The sequence below is a fragment of the Macaca fascicularis genome, chromosome 7, assembly GCF_037993035.2.
Source record: "Macaca fascicularis isolate 582-1 chromosome 7, T2T-MFA8v1.1".
NCBI classification, from domain to species: domain Eukaryota; kingdom Metazoa; phylum Chordata; class Mammalia; order Primates; family Cercopithecidae; genus Macaca; species Macaca fascicularis.
The window spans coordinates 172,072,543-172,092,843 of NC_088381.1; the positions used below are offsets into that span (position 1 = coordinate 172,072,543).

The window sequence follows — 20,301 nt, forward strand, 5'->3', positions numbered from 1 at the left end:
CTGACCGCCCAAGGGCCAGTGTTACAAGGGGACCCCACCAGCCTTTCCTACGGAGGCATCCAGAACCCTCTGGCTTCTCCCCATCTTCCTGCCCTCCCACATTTCTGCCTCCCTAGCTGTGCCCCCAGCCCCAGGAACATGAGGCTGCAAACTCAGAATCTGCTTTCGCCTCTGGTGAGCTGCCAACTCCCCCTTGGGCAGGCCTGTCGCCTGCAGCCTGTATCTGTGTTGCCCTCTACTGCTGTGGCAGTGCCCAGGGCAACTGGTTGGCACACTCGCACTCAGGGACAACCTCACGGTCAGCATGTGGTTGTGCATGGAATGTGGAGCCGGTCAGCCAGCAGCTTTCAGACAGGGAAGGGCCGAAGGGCCCAGGCCACACAGAGGGCCAGGGCCAGCACCCAGGCACTGGCCGCCACCACCTGTTTTCCCCCAGCAGCCCTGGGCTCTCCTTGGGTGGCTCTGCTCTGTGACTGCGGGCTGGCTTTTGGACCTCGGTTCCCTGCTGTTCTGGGAGGCTTGGGGCCTAGCTGAACTCGGGGCTTTCCTGCCTGGCAGCCCCTGACACCGGATGGCCAGACACACTCCCACAAACTCCACCCGGCCTCTTGTTGGCCACCGGAAGGGCTGGCTGGAGCTGCAGGATGTGCACACCCCTGTTGAGGGCTTGCCCACTGCCCCTCTGGGAGCCTTCCTGGAATCCAGGAAATGAAGGCACTCTCAGGCAGGACACCCAGTCAGATCTACCTCGCTATAGGGCTCCAGGCCCTGTTCCTGGCCCTGCCAGGGAAGCCAGACCCAGCTGCCCAAGAGCAGACCCTGCCTGCAGAAGCGCTCCCAGGGGAGACAGCCAGGATCTCACTGGGAACAGACCCCCCAGGTTCTTTCCAAGCCTGCCCTTCCTTTGCCTCCCTGCAGCCTCCTCATCCCCCTCAGCCCACCCCGGCCGAGAGCAGCCACCACCCAGCTTGCCCTGCCATGGTTCCCTGCTCAGGCCACAGTCCCCTGGATCAGAGTGGTCTACTGGTCTCTGCTACTTTTAGGATCAAACCTAAAATCTTAAAGAACTTGACCCAGAGAGAGCTGGCTCTGCAGACCAGTGGGGGAACGGGTAGACTATTCCGTATACAGGGTTTGGACAACTCTCAAGAGAGAAAGCTGGTTTATTTCACATCGTTCGGAGAGATCCACTCCAGAGGGATTAAATAACTTCCAATATAGAAAATATTCGAGTGTGGGCCCTCCCAAGGCGGGGCATTCACCCCCAAAGTGGGGTGACTCTCCAGAGTCATCACTGCAAACACTTGATTGCATCAAAGCCCCGCTGGCTCTGGGCACAGCCAGGAAGGTGCATCCCCCCAGACAAACAAGCTGTATTATCTCCAGCACGTGGGACAGGGAGGTTATGTTCTCCAGATGTTAGGGAGCTGCCTCCCACTCCCCAGCCCTGCCCAGGCTGATCGCCTGCTGAATGCTTTATGCATGTGCCAGATGGCAGCGCTTGCACCCTGGGGCTGGATGGAACAGCAAGGAGGCCTCGGGACTGGGTGGGGGCCCTGCTAACACCATGGGAGGACCTGTGAGGACCAGCCCTGGGGAACTGCGCCTGGCCTCAGGCACTCCCCTCCTGGCCTGGGACAGAACTGTACAGCCTACTCCAGTTCAGTGCCAAGTGGAGCCACTCCTGCAGGGCAGTGGGCTGGGTGGGGATGCCACATGTGAGCCGCAGTCCTGGCAGGGACCTGGTTAACCTTGCCTTACACACGCAAGGTAGTCCCTGGACACCACCAAGACCAACCAGCTCCAGCCTGGTCCCAGGTCTCTGCCTGCAGAGACCAGCAGGCAGGGCAGGCATGCTTCAGAAGCTGCCCCGATGGGACACTGCGCTTGTCGAGGCGATGCAGACAGACCTGACACAGCCCCTGCCGCTGCTCTGCGACCCAGTTCCCTGAGCCTGGCTTCTCTCAGCTGTGGACAGGGGTAAGAATAAGGCCACCTGCCTCAAGGGTGGCTGTGAGGGTGAGATGGCGCAGCCCAGGTGCCCGGGAATAGTCAGCACTCGGGAAGGTGCCCTGGGTGTGCCCCAAGCACACAGTGCACACAGTGGGGAAATGAGGGGCTCCCACAGGTCTGGAAGGTTTCCGGGGTCTGCACTGGATGACCTGGGCTGACACGTGGGCAAGAGCACCCTGGTCTGCAGGGCACAGGATGTACAGAAACTCCAAGGCCAGGGGGATGGCGAGAGGGTGTCCCACTAGAGGGCCTGGAGAGCCGCTGCGGTCTGGGAGGGACTGCGTGCCAGGCTTTCCTCCTGGGAGTCTCCCGGCCTCTGGCTGTCTGTCATGTCTGGGAGCCTCCTGGCCTCCTGCTGTCTGTCATGTCTGGGAGCCTCCTGGCCTCCGGCTGTCTGTCATGTCTGGGAACCTCCTGGCCTCCTGCTGTCTGTCATGACTGGGAGTTTCCTGGCCTTCAGCTGTCTGTCATGTCTGGGAGCCTCCTGGCCACCTGCTGTCTGTCATGACTGGGAGTTTCCTGGCCTCCGGCTGTATGTCATGTCTGGGAGCCTCCTGGCCTCTGGCTGTCTGTCATGACCTCTGGCTCCCAGAAGGCCTGGGCTTGTTCATTTCCACTCAAGATTCCCAAGTCAAGGGTAATGGCACATGCCTGTAGTCCCAGCTGCTCTGGGGCTGAGTCAGGAGGATCACTTGAGCCCAGGAGTTTGAGTCCTGAGGAACATCTCAAAATAATAATAATAATAATAATAATAATAATAATAAATTAAATTAGAAGACGATTCGCCCAGCACTTTGGGAGGCTAAGGTGGGCAGATCAGGTGACTTGAGGTCAGGAGTTTGTGACCAGCCTGGCCAACATGGTGAAACCCCATATCTACCAAAAATGCAAAAATTAACCAGGTGTATTGGTGTATGCCAGCAACTCCAGAGGCTGAGGCAGGTGGATCACCTGAGGTCAGGAGTTCGAGACCAGCCTGCCAACATGGGGAAACTCCATCTCTACTAAAATACAAAAATTAGCCAGGCGTGGCGGTGCACATTTGTAATCCCAGCTACTCCTGAGGTTGACATAGGAGAATCGCTTGAAGCCAGGAGGTGAAGGTTGCAGTGAGCTGAGATCGTGCCACTGCATTCCAGCCTGGGTGACAGAGCAAGACTCCATCTCAAAAATAAAGCAAAATAAAATTAAAATTAAAAAAGATTCTCGGCCGGGCGCGGTGGCTCAAGCCTGTAATCCCAGCACTTTGGGAGGCCGAGGCGGGCGGATCACAAGGTCAGGAGATCGAGACCACAGTGAAACCCCGTCTCTACTAAAAATACAAAAAAAAATTAGCCGGGCGTGGTGGCGGGCGCCTGTAGTCCTAGCTACTCAGGAGGCTGAGGCAGGAGAATGGCGTGAACCCAGGAGGCGGAGCTTGCAGTGAGCCGAGATCGCGCCACTGCACTCCAGCCTGGGCAACAGCGTGAGACTCCGTCTCAAAAAAAAAAAAAAAAAAAAAAAAATCTATCTTGTCTCAAGATTCTCCTCACTCTCCTTCTCAGCAATGCACGAACTTGGTCCTTGAAGTTGTTGTTGTTGTTGTTGTTTTTCTGTTTGTTTTTGAGACAGGGTCTTTCTCTGTTGCCCAGGCTGGAGGGCAGTGGCATCATCATGGCTCACTGCATCCTCGACCTACCAGGCTCAAGTGATTCTCCCACCTCAGCCTCTTGAGTAGCTGGGAGCACAGGTGAGCACCACCATACCTGGCTAATTTTTGTATTTTTATAGAGACAGGGACTTGTTATGTTGCCCAGGCTGGTCTCAAACTCCTGGGCTCAAACGATCCTCCTGCCTCAAAAGTACTGGGATTACCACCCAACCTCCCAGAGTACTGGGATTACAGGCACGAGCCTCCATGCCCAGCTGGGTTTCTTTACAGAAGAGGGAAGTGAGGCTTAGGGAGGAAAGAGCTTGCCCAGAGTCCCACAGCTGGTCCAAAGCCAGTCCCAAAGCCCATTGTTCTCCCACAGGGCAGCCCTGGTTCTGCCATAATTGCTGTGTGCCCCTGGGTTAATCATTTTCCCTCTCTGGGCCTCCATTTCCCCATCTACAAAATGATAATATCTGAGGCCCCTTCTGGCTTGGATGGCTCCACAGTGGACTTTCCTGCCTGATGGCCGTGGCGGTTCCTGAGGAGTCGGCCCTGGCCTCACAGGGAGGCCAGTTACCAGCCTCGTGCTACAAGACCCAGCATATCAACCCCAAGCCAGACGCCCTTCATCCGGGCCCTCACCCACCAAATGCTGCAAACTCTGCCAGGCGCCCTTCATCCGGGCCCTCACCCACCAAATGCTGCAAGCTCTGCCAGGCGCCCTTCATCCGGGCCCTCACCCACCAAATGCTGCAAGCTCTGCCAGGCGCCCTTCATCCGGGCCCTCACCCACTAAATGCTGCAAAGTCTTCATGTCGCCGTCCCTTCTCCAGGCTCTGGTTAGAGGACCAGCATTCAGAAAAGCTGACCCAGGACTTGCAGGAAGTGCGGTGGGGGCACCCTGGCCACTACTCCCCTATCCTTTCAGTAGAGTCTGCCCCAGCCTGAAGAGGTTTTATCAGGGGACCTAGGGGGGACCAAAGAAGGGGATGGTCTTGGCTCCATCCACGGCCACTAAGGATCACCCCGTCTCATACCACATCCCAAATTCCTTTGACCCAGAGTTCCCCCATGCCAGCTCCCGGCCAGCTGTCAGGGATCCTAGGGGAGGTCTCCCTCCGGTGGTCCCTCCAGCAAACTCCTGCATGCTCAGGAGCGTCGTTGTCCTCCCTCAGCCAAGGTCAGGGCTGGTGGTGCTGACCTTGAAGGCGGTCATGGCCACAGCCGTCTCTGCTGGCCTGTTCCAGTGGGCCAGCACCCTGCCCTTGCCTGCAGCCCCGAGGTTCCTGCATGTGGGTGCCCACCTGTGAGAGGGCAAAGGGCAGACCGAGGGCATGGCTGAGACTGGAGGTGGGAGACTCTGATGGCAGCCACCACAGGGGACCACAACGGTAGGGTAGAGCTCACTGTGGGAGCTCCCAGCCACTCCCATTCTCCAGGAATGTCCCTGACATGGAGTGGCCCAGGTCTGGACCGGGTCATCCTGTCCCACGGGCTTCAGCTGATTGGTCCCCCAGTAGACCCTGACTCTAGCTGAGGGTCAGACTCTCCTCCTGAAGCCTGACGGGTCGGGGAGGAGGCCCCAGTTTGTGGGGAGGGTGTGAGGAAGGGCCGTAACTGCATTGGTGGAACAATGAATATGTTAATAGTCCACATACAAACATTTCCTTCAACCTGAAAGTCCATTTTCTCCCGATTTTAGAATAAATAAAATCATTTCCATGAGCTCCCTGAAAATATCACGAGCCCCAGCACTGAGCTGGCTGTGCCTCAGGGAGACATTGACCTGCCTAGAGGTGACCCCCGTTTCAAGGCTGCAGACTGGGAAGGTGAGCTCCCCTTTCACCTGGAGACACCCCACCCCCTTCCAGGAGAGTCTTCTTTTTGCCTGAGTTGCCCCGAACTGGTGTCTGAATGCTGGTGGCCGAAAGAACTGATGGTTGCCGTCCCCCCATGGCTGTGACCTGTGAACCCAGCCGGGCCGTATCAGTTGTCACTGCCGCTGCGGGAACCCATTTCACAGGTGAAGGCACTGAGATTGCCCCCAAGTGAGAGAGACGCGAACCCCGGTTCTGTGGATCCACAGCCAGGGGACCCAGAGATAAAGTTCAGAATTGTTCTTTTTAAAGAACACCAGGCCAGGCATGGTGTTGCACGCCCAAAGTCCCAGCTACTCGGGAGGCTGAAGCGGGAGAATCACTTGAGCCCAGGATTCCTGTTTAAGGCTGTGGTGCTCTGATCGTGCCTGTGAACAGCTCCTGCACTCCGGTGTGGGTGACACAGAGAGACCCTCTCTCTAGTGAAAACAGACAAACAAACCAAAAGGCGAAGCAGTCTCCTCCTGATTTCTCCAGCCCACTCCTTCCTTCCTCTCGGGTTCCTCGGGGTCTGGCGGGACGCCATGTGACAGAATGCATCTGGGGGTGGGGAGTGTGGGGCGCAGGACAGACAGACATGTGGGCAGCGGCTGCTGCAGACTCCTCAGGGGCCCGCCCTTGGCAAGGGTAAGCAGAGGCATCCCCAAGCCGCCCTGCAGCAGGAGGACCCTCTCTGGGGAGGCGTGTAGGAGCCCCCCATTTCATGGTTCTGTCCAGAAAGCAGGATCAGGCTTGTGTGAGAAGCCAGCCCCATAGAGCCCCTCAGCCTTTACCTAGAACCGGAAAAGAAGCAGGAAGTGTGGATATAAGAATAGACGCTCCAGCCAGGCTGAGCAGGACCGGGGGCGGCAGTGCCACGCCTTCCATCTGCCTGGAGGCTTGAGGGTGGGCTTCCGCAGGCCTAACCCCAGCCTGGCTGCCCCCTGAACCTCCCTCCCCTTTGCTCTCTGGGTACCCCTGGGCCACCAAGGCGCCTGGGCTGGACACCGTGGAGGGGGCACTGGGATTCTCTGGGGAGAGGCGGACCAGCCAGGCCCCGACTGACGGAGCTGAAACTGGCACAGTGAGGTGGAGTGGGGGCTGGGGGACCCGGGCCGCACCCTCTCACCACAGGCCAGGCATCTCCTCCGCCTGGGAGCCAGCAGATGGGACCTTGAGGAGCCTGAAGCCAAGGCCCAGGAGACTCCCCAGCCAGGAGGGTGTGAGCACACCGTCCGCACCTGAGCCTCCACCTGTGGTGACAGGTACTGCCAGGGCTGTGAGACAAAAGTTCAGAGCTCCTGAGCTCGGTCTCCCACCCCATCCAGCTGGAGGGTGGATGGTGCCTTCTCACCTCTGCCCCCTCATCTACCCAGACAGGCTGTGCCCTCCTCAGCTGCCTCTGACCTCTAACCTTTCCCTGCCAGGTAGGTGAGACCAAAGGTCTCAAAGGGGCTCTTGAATGCCTTCCAGGCCTGGCACCTGCTGTGGGTCTGCCCTGGCTGCTGCCCTCACTCCTCTCACCCTCTGGTGGCGCCTCTGGCTCTCCTCCCTCTCCCCTCAGCTCAGGCTGAGCCTGGCCGACCCAAAGGGCCCTAGGCTCAGAGTTAGGAGACTGGCCGTGCATTCTGGCCGCCCTGCTGACTAGGCCATCAAGTCCCCTCCAGAGCCTCCATGAGAGAACGGGGACGGGGGGACCTAGTTGTGCAAACTGTAAAGGGCCACACCCCTGCAGGAAGAAGGTCTCTAGGAGGCAGCAGCAGAAACTCCCCAAGCTCCTGCAGGATGGCCCCTGGTGATGTTTGTCTCCTTTTTTCTTTTTGAGACTGGGTCTTCCTCTGTCACCCAGGCTGGAGTACAGTGCTGTGATTTGCAACCTTGACCTCCTGGGCTCAAGTGATCCTCCCACCTCGGCCTCCTGAGTAGCTGGGACCACAGGCGTGTGCTATCATGCCTGGCTAATTTTTATATTTTTTGGTCTCACTATGTTGCCCAGGCTGGTCTCAAACTCCTGGGCTCAAGTGATCCTCCTGCCTCAGCCTCCCAAAGTGTTGGATTACAGGCGTAAACCACCTTGCACGTTTGCCTCCTGACCTCAGGTCCCCATGGAGTCGGTCATCTTCTGGGCCTCGCTCAGCTGGTACTGAAGGTGAGTCATGCTCGATAATGACCTGAGGAGCAGAAGGTGCAGGTGAGTCACCTGAGGGGAAGTGGGTCATGACCAGAGCTGTCGCTACCAGGCCAGAGCACAAGAGTGACATCACAGCCAGTGGTGTCCTGGCAGGGACAGGAAGCACCTGCCACGCTTCCCAGCGGCCGTCCCTCTGTCCACCTTCTGTTCCCCAGAGCCTATGCTGGGCCTCACGGCTGAGAGACACAGGGGCTGAGGTCCAAGTTCAGGTCCATGGGAATTGCAGGCACAGAGCAGGAGGCAGGGCCATGCCTGGAGCCTCCCTCACCAAAGGCCTCAACTGTAAACCACCTTCCAGTGAGTTACATGTGGAGTTCTCAAGTGAAAGGCTGCACTGTGAAATGTAAACTTCCAGGCATATCACGGTGTTTGATTTGGCAAGCTCTCCCCTTCTTCTTCTTCTTCTTCTTTTCTTTTCTTTTTTTTTTTTTGAGACGGAGTTTCGCTCTTGTTGCCCAGGCTGGAGTGTAATGGCGTGATCTCGGCTCACCGCAGCCTCTACCTCCCAGGTTCAAGCAATTCTCCTGCCTCAGCCTCCCGAGTAGCTGGGATTACAGGCATGCACCACCACGCCTGGCTAATTTTGTATTTTTAGTAGAGATGGGGTTTCTCCATGTTGAGGCTGGTCTCGAACTCCTGACCTCAGGTGATCTGCCCGCCTTGGCCTCCCAAAGTGCTGGGATTACAGGCGTGAGCCACTGCGTCCGGCTTTTTTTTTTTTTTTTTTTTCACTGTCTCGCTCTGTTGCCTGGGCTGGCGCTCAGTGGCGCAATCTCAGCTCACTGCAAGCTCCGCCTCCCGGGTTCACGCCATTCTCCTGCCTCAGCCTCCCGAGTAGCTGGGACTACAGGCGCCCGCCACTGCGCCCGGCTAATTTTTTGTATTTTCAGTAGAGACGGAGTTTCACCGTAGTAGCCAGGATGGTCTTGCTATCCTGACGGCATTCTCTGCCTGCCTCGGCCTCCCAAAGTGCTGGGATTACAGGCGTGAGTCACTGCGCCCGGCCCTCTTTTTTTTTTTTAAAACCAAAATCCTCATACAATGCAAATGGCTGTGGCCTCTAAGGCTCTTGGGAAAGCCTCTTAGAGGGTCCAAGCTCCCATGGCTGGGACGAGGGTGCAGGGTGCAGCCAGCCAGCTCCCCAGATGGCACTGTGGTAGGTCAGGCGGCAGCCTTGCAGAGGGCTGGTGGGCCCTTAGAGGCCGTGGCCCTCAATGCTCTGCCCCAGGAGAACATGACTCACCTCGCCCCGTGCCCAGCTCTGCAAGCTCCTGTGTACACTGGGGAAATAGGCCGCCAGTGCACACGTTGGTCTGGGACTGAGGGATCACGCATGTGGCTCAGTGGGGTGCTGCCCGAGGGCCCGATCCACTCACGCTGCCTGGACACCAAGGGCAGGGTGGAAGCAGGGTCTCTTTTTCCTTCCTGGCGGAGGGAGCCGACACACAGCCTCAGCGGGGGACCTGGGGCAAAGGGCTGAGATGGGAAGAATGGGGGCCCGTACAGCCCCTGGGCGGGGCGGGGCGGGGCGGGGCGGGGCGGGGCAGGACGCTGCACTGCAGTGGAAGCCGAGGAATGCGTGGACTTCCTCAGGGTTGGAGGCTCAGCCGCGGGTGGAACGCCAGTGCCTGTAGTCGGGGTGGTCAGGCCTGGACACGGAGACACTGATCTCACCGGGAGTTCCCCAGGCCCCGCCCGCAGCACGATCTTATCATCTGGCCGCCCCAGCTGGACCGGGGGCTATTACATTATTGTTTGTAAAGCGTCCTGTTGTTATTTTCTGATTACCGAGGCGGTACATGTTCACTTAAGCACCGCGTGGGTGGTGGTATTTGCTCCAGTTGGTGGATGGGGCGGTGACTTGCCCAGTTGCAATTAATCAGCATCAGCAGCAGTGACAGCAAAAAGGATTTAGTCAATGTCCCTCAGACACAGCGCTGGCAAGGCCGTTGGCAGAGACTCAGTGAGCCCCAGTCCCTTCCGACCTAAAGCTGACCAAAAATTCGGGTACTTTCTAGACAACTGGGTGGGGCAGCCAGGCCCCACCCCAGGCCAGCCTTGTTTCTTCAGCCATCTCCTGCTGTGGGTCTGGGGATGGGGTTGGAGGCGTGGACCCCAGAGCTGCTCTGACAGCCTGGAGTCTCCCCAGCGATCGAGGAGGCCACTGGGAGCACAGGGCCCCTCTCTCTCATGGGAAGGCCCCTGAAAGCCCATTCTGGGTGGGCTGGGCGCAAGGCTTCTCTGGGGAGCCCAGAGCTCAGGCAGGAGGCCTGCAGAGTGCCTGCGCTGTGACTGTTTTCCTGGCCCTGATTTTAGGGCTGACCCCCTCCCCTCAACACACACCCCACCATCTCAAATTGTAGTATCCAGAGGAGCATGGTCACCTCAGTTCATTCTCAGGCAGTCTCACCATGGCCTGCTGATGTGGACATTACAACCCCGTTTGACAGATGAGGAAACCGAGGCTTGGGGTGGAGATGAAGTTCGCTGACTCAGTCACACATTGTTAAGTGGCCGAATCTGACTTGAACCTGGTGTTGTGTGATGCCAGACAGCCCATCTGTATTGCCACACGGGCAACAGGTCTAGGCAACAAAGTGTCAGCAGCTGGGAAGTGGGAGGTGCGGAGGGTCTGCAGCCCGACCCTGGGCGGGGGCTCCTGTTCTCACACTGCTTTGGGGTGGGTGGCACAGTGGGGTGCAAGGAGCTGGGACTCTGGCTTCAGATGGTCTGCGGGTCTGAATGCGGGCTCTGCTGAACGCTAGCTGTGCGCCCGTGGCCAGGTCACTTCCCCTCTCGGAGCCTCATTTCCTCATCCTGGAAAGTGGGGAGGATGACCTTGTCTACCTCCCAAGCTGCTGTGAGATTAACTGAGCTGAGTGTGCTGGTCTGTGAATGCTGGCCGTGATCCTGGGGCAGGTGGAGTAGGGTTAGCAGTGTCCACCTTGGGGCAAGGCCCACCCGGCCTGGCTCCCAGAGGCCATGCTTCCTGGCCAGGGTCCTGAGAAGGCTATGCCCTGGCCTGCTTGGAGCTCAGCACAGAGCCTGGCACGCAGCAACACCACCCTGTGTGGCACTGGGGGCTCCTGCCTTTCTTGCCCTCTGGTTCTCACACCCACTGAGGCCGCCTGCAAGCCCTGCCTTCCCACGCCTGCAAGCCCTGCCTTCCCACGGGTGCATCGGGGGAGCCTCAGGTGCCCAGTGTCCAGTGTTCTCCAGCATCTGGCAGGTAGGCTGAGCCCGTGAATGCCGGATCCTGTGACTCTGGCCTCTACACTTGCTTTTCATGGCCAGGCCTCAGCCAGGACCTATTTCCCAGCCTCAGGCTCTGGCCTGGGCACTGGTTCCCTCCCACCTGCCAAGGGTGTCTCTGGTCCTAGGCTTCCCCTGCCCATTGCTGGTGTCATTCTGGCCTGCCCAGGCAGCCTCCTCCTCTGCCCTCTAACCGGGCTCCACGCCCTCCCCAGCCTCAGCTCCTGCCACAGCTCTGCTCTCCAGGCCCTGACCCTGTGCACCAGGTGCTGTTGTCTGCAGACAGCAATTCTTCCCGGGTGCTCCGGAGCCCCGCAGACCCTGGCGGCAGGTGAGGCCTCCTGGGAGGTTGCCCTGGAACTTGTTTTTCCTGGTGCCCTCCTGAAGACTGCATTCCACCGGGCCTGACACACACCTATGTTCCTGCCAGGCCTTGAGGGGGATCCTCTGGCCAAGGTGACCAGAGCTGGGAACTGCGCCTGTGGCTGGAGGCTGCACCCTAGGGCCAGGCCCAGAGCAGGGGCTTCTGGGAGCTTTTGCTGAAGGTGCCCACGGGGATGGGTGATTGTGGGCACACTTGGCTGGCTTAGGGACACCGGAGCGTTTGGGACCAGAGGCAGGCTTGGGGTAAGTCATTGGAAAGGGGCTGGACGCTGGTCTGGGGAGGACCAACGGCAGAACCCCGAGGATGCTGCCGTCAGCCCAGGCTCCGAGAGGGCAGCGGGGGTCTGGAGTTCTGATCTGAAGCCCCAGGAACACCCTGCTGCGGGGGGGTCAGGTGTTTGAAAAATTCTCTAAGTTATTTGTTTTCTGGCATTTCTTCATGGTTGGGATATCAGGTTCTAGGGCCTCTTTTTGGTTTGACTCTGTATTTCATTGTGCGGCTAATTAATTGTGGTCTGACACACTTTCTCTTTTGAAGAAAATATTCATCGGTGTTTGGCGCGAGGAACACTATTGCAGGATCCTCCGGCATCTCTAAACATTGAGGCAACACTGCTGAAGTGGCCCCCAGTGCCCAGGGCTGGGGGTGAAGTTCCCCTAGTCCAGCCCTCACTACAGCTTCCTGCTGGGCTGCGCGCCTCTCCAGGCCAGGGCCTCCCTTGGAGTCATCTCTGAACCAGGGTCCAGCTTGAGGCCAGCATGGAGGAGGCAGCAGCACATGCTTGTTGAATGAACAAATGACCTGGAGTGGAGGTGCTGGGGAGACAGGAGTGAGGGCCAAAGGCACGGCCCTCATCAGGCTCTGAGCGTGTGATTCTCCCACACCCTTGCAAGAAGGACGCTATTTTAAACTTCATTTATTTAAAATCGCACAGTAATTCCTGAACACTCTCAAAAAAATTAAAGCATTACCAATAAAATTCAAGTCTATCTTGATCAAGACCCTTTGGTCTTGCCCCTGCAAACAAATATGCAGATGGTTTGTTTGCCATCTGCATATTTGTCAGACTTTTCCCCATGTGGTGCTGACATATATGAATTAGTGGTTTTCTGAGGCCCGTGGATGGCTTGAGCCCCGGAGTTCAAGACCAGCTTGAGCAACATGGCAGAATCCCGTTTCTACAAAAAAAAAAAAAAAAAAAAAAAAAAATTGGTGGCGTGTGCCTGTGGTCCCAGCTACTTGGGAAGCTGAGGCAGGAGGATCGCTTGAGCCCAGGAGGCTGAGGCTGCAGTGAGCCATGATCGCACCACTGTACTCCAGCCTGGGTGACAGAGTGAAACCCTGTCTCAAAACAAAGCCACCAAAATTTGTGGTTTTATCTTTTTTTCTTTTTTTTTTTTTTTGGGAGGGAGTCTCGCTCTTGTTGCCCAGGCTAGAGTGCAGTGGTGTGATATTGGCTCACCGAAACCTCCACCTCCTGGGTTCAAGTGATTCTCCTGCCTCAGCCAGAGTAGCTGGGATTACAGGCATGTGCTACCACACCCAGCTAATTTTGTATTTTTAGTAGAGACAGGATTTCTCCATGTTGGTCAGGCTGGTCTTGAACTCCTGATCTCAGGTGATCCGCCTGCCTTGGCCTCCCAAAGCGCTGGGATTACAGGCATGAGCCACTGCACTCGGCTTTTTCTTTTTTTTTAGATGAAGTTTCACTGTTGCCCAGGCTGGAGTGCAGTGGCATGATCTTGGCTCACTGCAACCTTCAACCCATCCAGGTTCAAGCAATTCTCCTGTTTCAGCCTTCCGAGTAGCTGGGATTACAGGTGTGTGCTGCCACACCTGGCTAATTTTTTTTTTTTTTTTTCTTTATTTTAGTAGAGACGGGGTTTCTCCATGGTGGCCAGGCTGGTCTCGAACTCCTGACCTCAGGTGATCCACCTGCCTCGGCCTCCTAAAGTGCTGGGATTACAGGTGTGAGCCAGCACACTCGGCCAGAATCTGTCGTCTTGTGAGTGCGTGTGCCTGTGTGTTCGTGCCTGCGTGTGTGTGTTGTAAATCAAGTGCGTGTGTGCATGCGTGTGCACGTATGTTGTAAATTAAGTGGCATTGCTCTTTGTCTGTCATCACATAAGCTGGCTTTCCCATTGGCTACTGGCCCCTAGAGCCCTTGCTTTGCTGTGTCAGTATGTAGAGATCTACTTTATGACCCGTGATAGCTGCAGAGGGACCCCAGATCACAGTGGATGTCCACCACAGGAACGAGCCCGTTTTGTGGAAGAGGAAGTCGAGTCCCAGAAGTTGCGTGACTTGTCAAAGGTTGCCACCCACGGTGAGGGCCAGGGTCTGGGAGGGCTGAGGGGGCGGGCATGATGAGCCAGTTTGGGGCATGAGGCAAGGCGTGGCAGGCCCGGGGGCAAAAGCCATAGTCCGTGTGGAGGGGGTGGGGGGATCACGGCCTTTGGGAAGGCTGTGGATTCTGGCTGCAGTTCGGGTGTGACACTGAGTGCTCCAGGGACTCGGAGTAATCACCCAGGCACTGGCCAGCCCCATGCTCCCTCCTCCAGGCACCTGGCTCCCCACCTCCTCGGCCGGCCAAGGCTGGGTAGGTGTGCAGGGCTGGAGGTGACCAGGCTAGCCCTGCTCTCGAGGACAGGCGGAAGCCCCTTCACGCCCAGTGGACCAGGGGTGGGGCCAGGTCTCGCTCCCCACATCTCCCATGGGAGATCATGAGTCCTCAGCGCCACACCAGTGTGAGGCTTGGTGTCCACCCTCTAAGACTTAGGTCAGGACCAGGCACACGCAGGGAAGGCCAGGTCACTGGGCGGGCCGAGGATGCAAGCTGCCATGCTTCCCACGAAGGCCCTCTGGCCAGGGTGCTAATTAGGGCACCCAGAAGTGGCCTCTAGCCTCCCCAAGCGCAGTTTCCTTCTGACTCAGTGCTGGTCTGCCTGTCGGCCAGAAATCACCCAAGGGCCCCACATGGAGGGCACCTGCCAGGTCGTGGGCCTTGCCCCGTTCTCCCTAAATGCGCCTGCCTCAGCTGACCCACCTCCAGTCCGAGACATGCGTCTCACGGATGCCAGGGCGCCCCCAGGGTGAGGCGGAGAGGCACTCAGGGTGAGCTGAGGGTGTGTCCCTGGTGCCAAGCCTGGCACAGCGTCCTTGGCCTGGTTTCCCCAGGGCTGGGATCCACTTGGCCACCTTATTTCCGTCCCACTAGGAGGCCACCAGTGCTCGGTGGTTCAGTGGCACTGCGGCAGACAGGCTCTGCCTCGGTGTTACTCGGGATGCTTGCAGAAAGGGTTCGTGCTAGGGAAGAGGGGTCCTACTCCACAGAGCCGTGGTCATGGTCGGAAGGCCTGCACACCCCAGGCCCCCTGCTCTGGCCGTGTGACTTGGACAGGCTACCTGTGGTCCTGTGGGTTTCTTTCTTTTTTTTTTTTTTTTTTTTTTTTGAGACGGAGTCTCGCTCTGCCGCCCAGGCTGGAGTGCAGTGGCCGGATCTCAGCTCACTGCAAGCTCCGCCTCCCGGGTTCACGCCATTCTCCTGCCTCAGCCTCCCGAGTAGCTGGGACTACAGGCGCCCGCCACCGCGCCCGGCTAGTTTTTTGTATTTTTTAGTAGAGACGGGGTTTCACCGTGTTAGCCAGGATGGTCTCGATCTCCTGACCTCGTGATCCGCCCGTCTCGGCCTCCCAAACTGCTGGGATTACAGGCTTGAGCCACCGCGCCCGGCCTTTTTTTTTTTTTTTTTTTTTTGAGACAGAGTCTGGCTCTGTTGCCCAGGCTGGAGTGCAGTGGTGCGATCTCGGCTCACTGCAACTTCCGCCTCTTGGGTTCAAGTGATTCTCCTGCCCCAGCCTCCCGAGTAGCTGGGATTACAGGCGTGCACCACCACACCTGACTAATTTTTGTATTTTTAGTAGAGACAGGGTTTCACCATGTTGGCAAGGCTGGTCTCGAATTCCTGACCTTAGGTGGTCTGCCCGCCTCAGCCTCCCAAAGTGCTGGGATTACAGGCATGAGCCACTGCACCCGGCTGTTCTGTGGGTTCCTTAAGCGACAAAATAGACAGTGTAAGACCAGCCTGACGCGGCTGTTACCTGGACCAGGCAGAACCCTGTGATCACAGGGAATGAGGTCAACTGCAGGCTCCTGCACTGGGGTGCCGTGGCACCGTCTTCTGTCTGAGTCAGCATTGCCTCCCACATGGCCCCAGCCCCATCACACCTATGGGGTTCATTCCTGGCCTTCCCAACCTGGCTACATAGCTGGATTCTTCTTCTCCACTTCCTTCCCCTCCCCTCCCCTCCCCTCTCCTCTTCTCTTGTTTTTTTGAGACAGTCTTGCCCTGTGGCCCAGGCTGGAGCGCAATGGCACGATCTCACCTCAATAGAACCTCTGCCTCCCGGGTTCAGTGATTCTCCTGCCTCAGCCTCTGGAGTAGCTGGAATTACAGGTGCCAGCCACCACGCCCAGGTAATTTCCTTTCTTTTTTTTTTTTTTTTTTGAGACGCAGTCTCGCTCTGTCGCCCAGGCTGGAGTGCAGTGGCACGATCTAGGCTCACTGTAAGCTCCACCTCCCGGGTTTACGCCATTCTCCTGCCTCAGCCTCCCGACTAGCTGGGACTACAGGTGCCCGCCACCTCGCCTGGCTAGTTTTTTTATTTTTTAGTAGAGATGGGGTTTCACCATGTTAGCCAGGATGGTCTCGATCTCCTGACCTTGTGATCCGCCCGTCTCGGCCTCCCTAAGTGCTGGGATTATAGGCTTGAGCCACTGCACCCGGCTGGAGCATTTTATTTTTTTATTTTTTTTGAGACGGAGTCTCGCTGTGTCGCCCAGGCTGTAGTGCAGTGGCACGATCTCGGCTCACTGCAAGCTCCACCTCCCAGGTTCACGCCATTCTCCCGCCTCAGCCTCCGAGTAGCTGGGACTACAGGCGCCCGCCACCACGCCCGGCTAGTTTTTTGTATTTTTAGTAGAGACGGGGTTTCTTTTTCTTTTTTTTTTTTTTTTTTTTTTTGAGACGGAGTCTCGCTCTGTCGCCCAGCCCAGGCTGGAGTGCAGTGGCGCGATCTCGGCTCACTGCAAGCTCCGCCTCCCGGGTTCACGCCATTCTCCTGCCTCAGCCTCCCGAGTAGCTGGGACTACAGGCGCCCACAACCGCGCCCGGCTAATTTTTTGTAATTTTTAGTAGAGACGGGGTTTCACCGTGGTCTCGATCTCCTGACCTTGTGATCCGCCCGCCTCGGCCTCCCAAAGTGCTGGGATTACAGGCATGAGCCACCGCGCCCGGCCTAGAGACGGGGTTTCACCATGTTAGCCAGGATGGTCTCGATCTCCTGACCTCGTGATCCACCCGCCTCGGCCTCCCAAAGTGCTGGGATTACAGGCTTGAGCCACCGCGCCCGGCCGGAGCATTTTATTTTTAAGTGACGTGGTCTCATTCTGTCACCCAGGCTGGAGTGCAGTTGTGCGGTCATGGCTCACTGTAGGTTTGACCCCTTGGGCTCAAGTGCTCCTCCCACCTCAGCCTCCTGACTATCCGGGATTACTGGCATGCACCATCCTAGGAATTCAATTTAATCATCCAGCACTGGCCAGCTCCAGGCTCCCTCCTCCAGGCACTTGGCTCCCCATCTCCTTGGCTGGTCTGGGCTGGGGGGATTTGCAGGGCTAGACCCAGAAGGTTGTATTTTAGCAAAGCTCTCTGCCAGACTTGAAGGTGCAGGCCAGGGTAAGTGCTTGGAGAGCTGTAGCACCCCTTGCAGGAGGATCTGTGAGGCGTGGTAAGACCCCAGAGGAGATGGGGGTACCTGTACTGCCATGGCCCCACACTGAGGGATGAGTATTGCCTTCATGCCAGACGAGGAGAGAAAGGACAAAGTAGAGCTGGGCAATGTGGAGACGGATCCCGCCTTCCTTCTGGTCACATGGAGACGGATCTTGCCTTCCTTCCCGCCATGTGAAGACAGATCCTGCCTTTTGTTCCCACCATGCAGAAATAGATCCCGCCTTCCTTCCCCGCAGTGTGGAGACGGATCTCTCCTTCCTTCCTGTCATGTGGAAATGGATCCCACCTTCCTTCCCACCATGTGGAAATAGATCCCGCCTTCCTTCCCACCACCTGCAGACAGATCCCACCTTCCTTCCTGTCATGTGGAGACAGATCCCACCTTCCTTCCCCGTTGTGTGGAGACAGATCCCGCCTTCCTTCCCACCACATGGAAATAGGTCCCACCTTCCTTCCCATCATGTGGAAATAGATCCCACCTTCCTTCACACCACCTGCAGACAGATCCCACCTTCCTTCCTGTCATGTGGAGACAGATCCCACCTTCCTTCCCATCATGTGGAAATAGATCCCACCTTCCTTCCCCGTTGTGTGGAGACGGATCCCACCTTCCTTCCCACCACATGGAAATAGGTCCCGTCTTCCCACCGCCTGGAGACAGATCCCACCTTCCTTCACACCACGTGGAGACAGATCCTGCCTTCCTTCCCTGTCATGTGGAGATGGAGCTCTCCTTCCTTCCCCATCACGTGGAGACAGATCCCGCCTCCCTTCCCTGTCACGTGAAAATAGATCCCGCCTTCCTTCCCCGTCACGTGAAAATAGATCCCGCCTTCCTTCCCTGTCATGTGGGCCTGTCAGGGGACTGGGAGGGACAGGTAGATTCCTTCTGGTCTCCTGCCAGCCCACTCAATCCCTCACTCTGGGGAGAGCGAGGATAAACTGTGGGATAAACTCACCCCCCCGGCGGCTAACTGGTAGCTGCAAGGCTTCATATTCCCTGGGCCTGGGCCAGACAGTTCCCATCAAAGGAGAGCCTGGTGCTGGCAGGGTCTCCCACAAAGGATGCTTTGTTCATCCATGGAAATAAACACTTCCCCTGGATAGTCACTCCTGGGACCCGAGTGTAAAATGGGGTGTGTGTTACTCTTTAACAGGTGACTGACTCCATCCAGGTCATAAAGCTCTTGTGAACTAATTTCCTGGAAGAAAGGCGTTACCACCGCCAGCTCGGGTGTTTATTAACCACTCCCACGGTGGTAATGCAGCAGCCAGGAGTGGTTGCTGCCAGGACGCTGGGCTTACCTTCTGAACTTTGCCCTGAGAACCAGAGCGTGGCGGGCCACCCTCGTCAGCTTTCCCCAAACCAGCGGGGAGTTGGCAGCAAAACCAGGGGCTTAGCGAAGGCTGCTTTCCTCTGCTGCAGTGAGAAACCCGTCTGTCCAATCCCCACCTCCCCTGCAGCCACTTTGAAAGAACTGGAGTGAACATGGGCTCCTGGCAGGGAGGAGGTGTCTACATCGCCAGGATGGCCCCTGGCACCGAGGCCCAACGCACCCCCACCGCCATTGCCACCCACACCTGGACTTCCAGACCAGGGCCGCTGGGCTGACAACCATGTGTCAACCTTTAAAGACTAAATAAAACTGCACGAAACTGGGAGGTTTAAAAACCAAAATATAAGGGACCCAGATGGGTGTCTCAATGGTGGAGAGAGATGATGAGCAGAGCTGTGGGGAAGGAAACCCCTGAAACCCTGGCCCGTCACGCAGTGTGGATCACGGGTGGACGCCAGGCCCGAGGACGGCTCGCGCACAGGCTGGTGGGAGACCTATAGGCCTGTGCTGAAAATGAGCCAGGCCAGTCGGATGTCCCATTCAGGTTTGGACCATGAACAGAGGAGGGAGGCTCCTTGGAGAAGGGAAATATGGCCAAAAGTTCGTGTGGGTACCATGGGGCCCCACACAGCATCGTGACCCTTGTCAGGAGGAGAGGAGCAGTGCAGCAGGGAGCAGGCGCAGGGAGGAGAGATGATGGCTGGGAAGTGAGTCCAGGAGGCCCCAGTGGGACACAGAGCCAGGATCTCCTAGGCCACTCTGTGTCCAGGGCCAGCCACGGTCCTGGGATCCAGGAGGCCTGGGGCCCACAGTGTCTTCTCGGGTTCCCCCAAGATACTGTGTCCTGACAGGGCCAACATGGGTAGATCTCAGCTTGTTTTGACCCCCTGTGAGAACAACTTAGAATGGGCGTCTGTGGATACTGGAGTCTGTTCTCCTTCGAGGCTCCATGGCTGCCTCAGTTCACGGGCTGGGAGATGAGGAGTGGAGTTGGGGCTGTCACTTGCATGAGATGAGGGTGGGCCTGTGTGGCGAGCATAGAATCAGACACTCACCTTCTGATGAACTTTACATCAACTTGTGTTGGCTCAACCGCTGGGCATGCTGGGACCTGAGAGCTGGGTGGGCAGGTGGGGAGAGGTGGGTATAAGCCTGGCTCCTAAAGACTGCCCAAGGGAGCTGCAGTCTGCCCAAGGGAGCTGGTGAGTGTATGTGGCTCAGGTGGGAAGGGTCACCGGAAGGGTATTCTGGTCAGCAGCGACGGCAGCTACATCTTAGTTTTGGTATAGATGTATGTATATGTACCATATTGGGGACTGGAGGACAGTCCCTCCCCTCCTGGAGAGAGGAGAGCATGGGGAGAAAGGCAGGATCTCTGAGGCCCAGCATGATGCTCAGCTCAGGGTGGGAAAATAGCGGGGAAGCCCAGCCTCTCTGCTGACACACATGGTGGAGAAGTGGAGGGAGACTGAGGCTGAGCCGTCTCCAGGTCTACCAGAAATTGAGTTTAGGACAAGACCAACTGCGCCCCAGGCACAGGTAGGGGTGGCTCCTTGAATGCTCCCAGCTGTCATCAGGCCTGCTGCAGTAAGCACACAGCCGGGCCTCACCTCCTGCAGCAGGGCAGGCAGGGCAGCAGGGGAGGGGATGCGAGCCCAGCCCCAGGTATGCAGCCTCGCTCTGTGGCCGCTCTCCTCATGACACCTGGAAGCTGGGCCGGGGGGCTTTTCTTCCGAAGGCGGGTGCACCCTGTGCTGTACTTGGAGGAAAACTGCTGTGCTGACTGGCAGAACTGCAGGTGGTTCAAGTCTGCAGAAGGCCTTGCTCCAGGCTTCCTTCA

The 20,301-nt window shown here is 57.5% G+C and overlaps 1 long non-coding RNA gene across 1 annotated transcript; it reads left to right on the forward strand.

Annotated features, from left to right (window-relative positions):
• Positions 1-13,519: 13,519 nt before the first annotated feature.
• Positions 13,520-18,799, forward strand: LOC135964461 (uncharacterized). The gene is made up of 3 exons (XR_010576964.2): positions 13,520-13,656; positions 15,672-15,806; positions 18,282-18,799. It is a non-coding gene; the product is annotated as an uncharacterized lncRNA (long non-coding RNA).
• Positions 18,800-20,301: the final 1,502 nt, after the last annotated feature.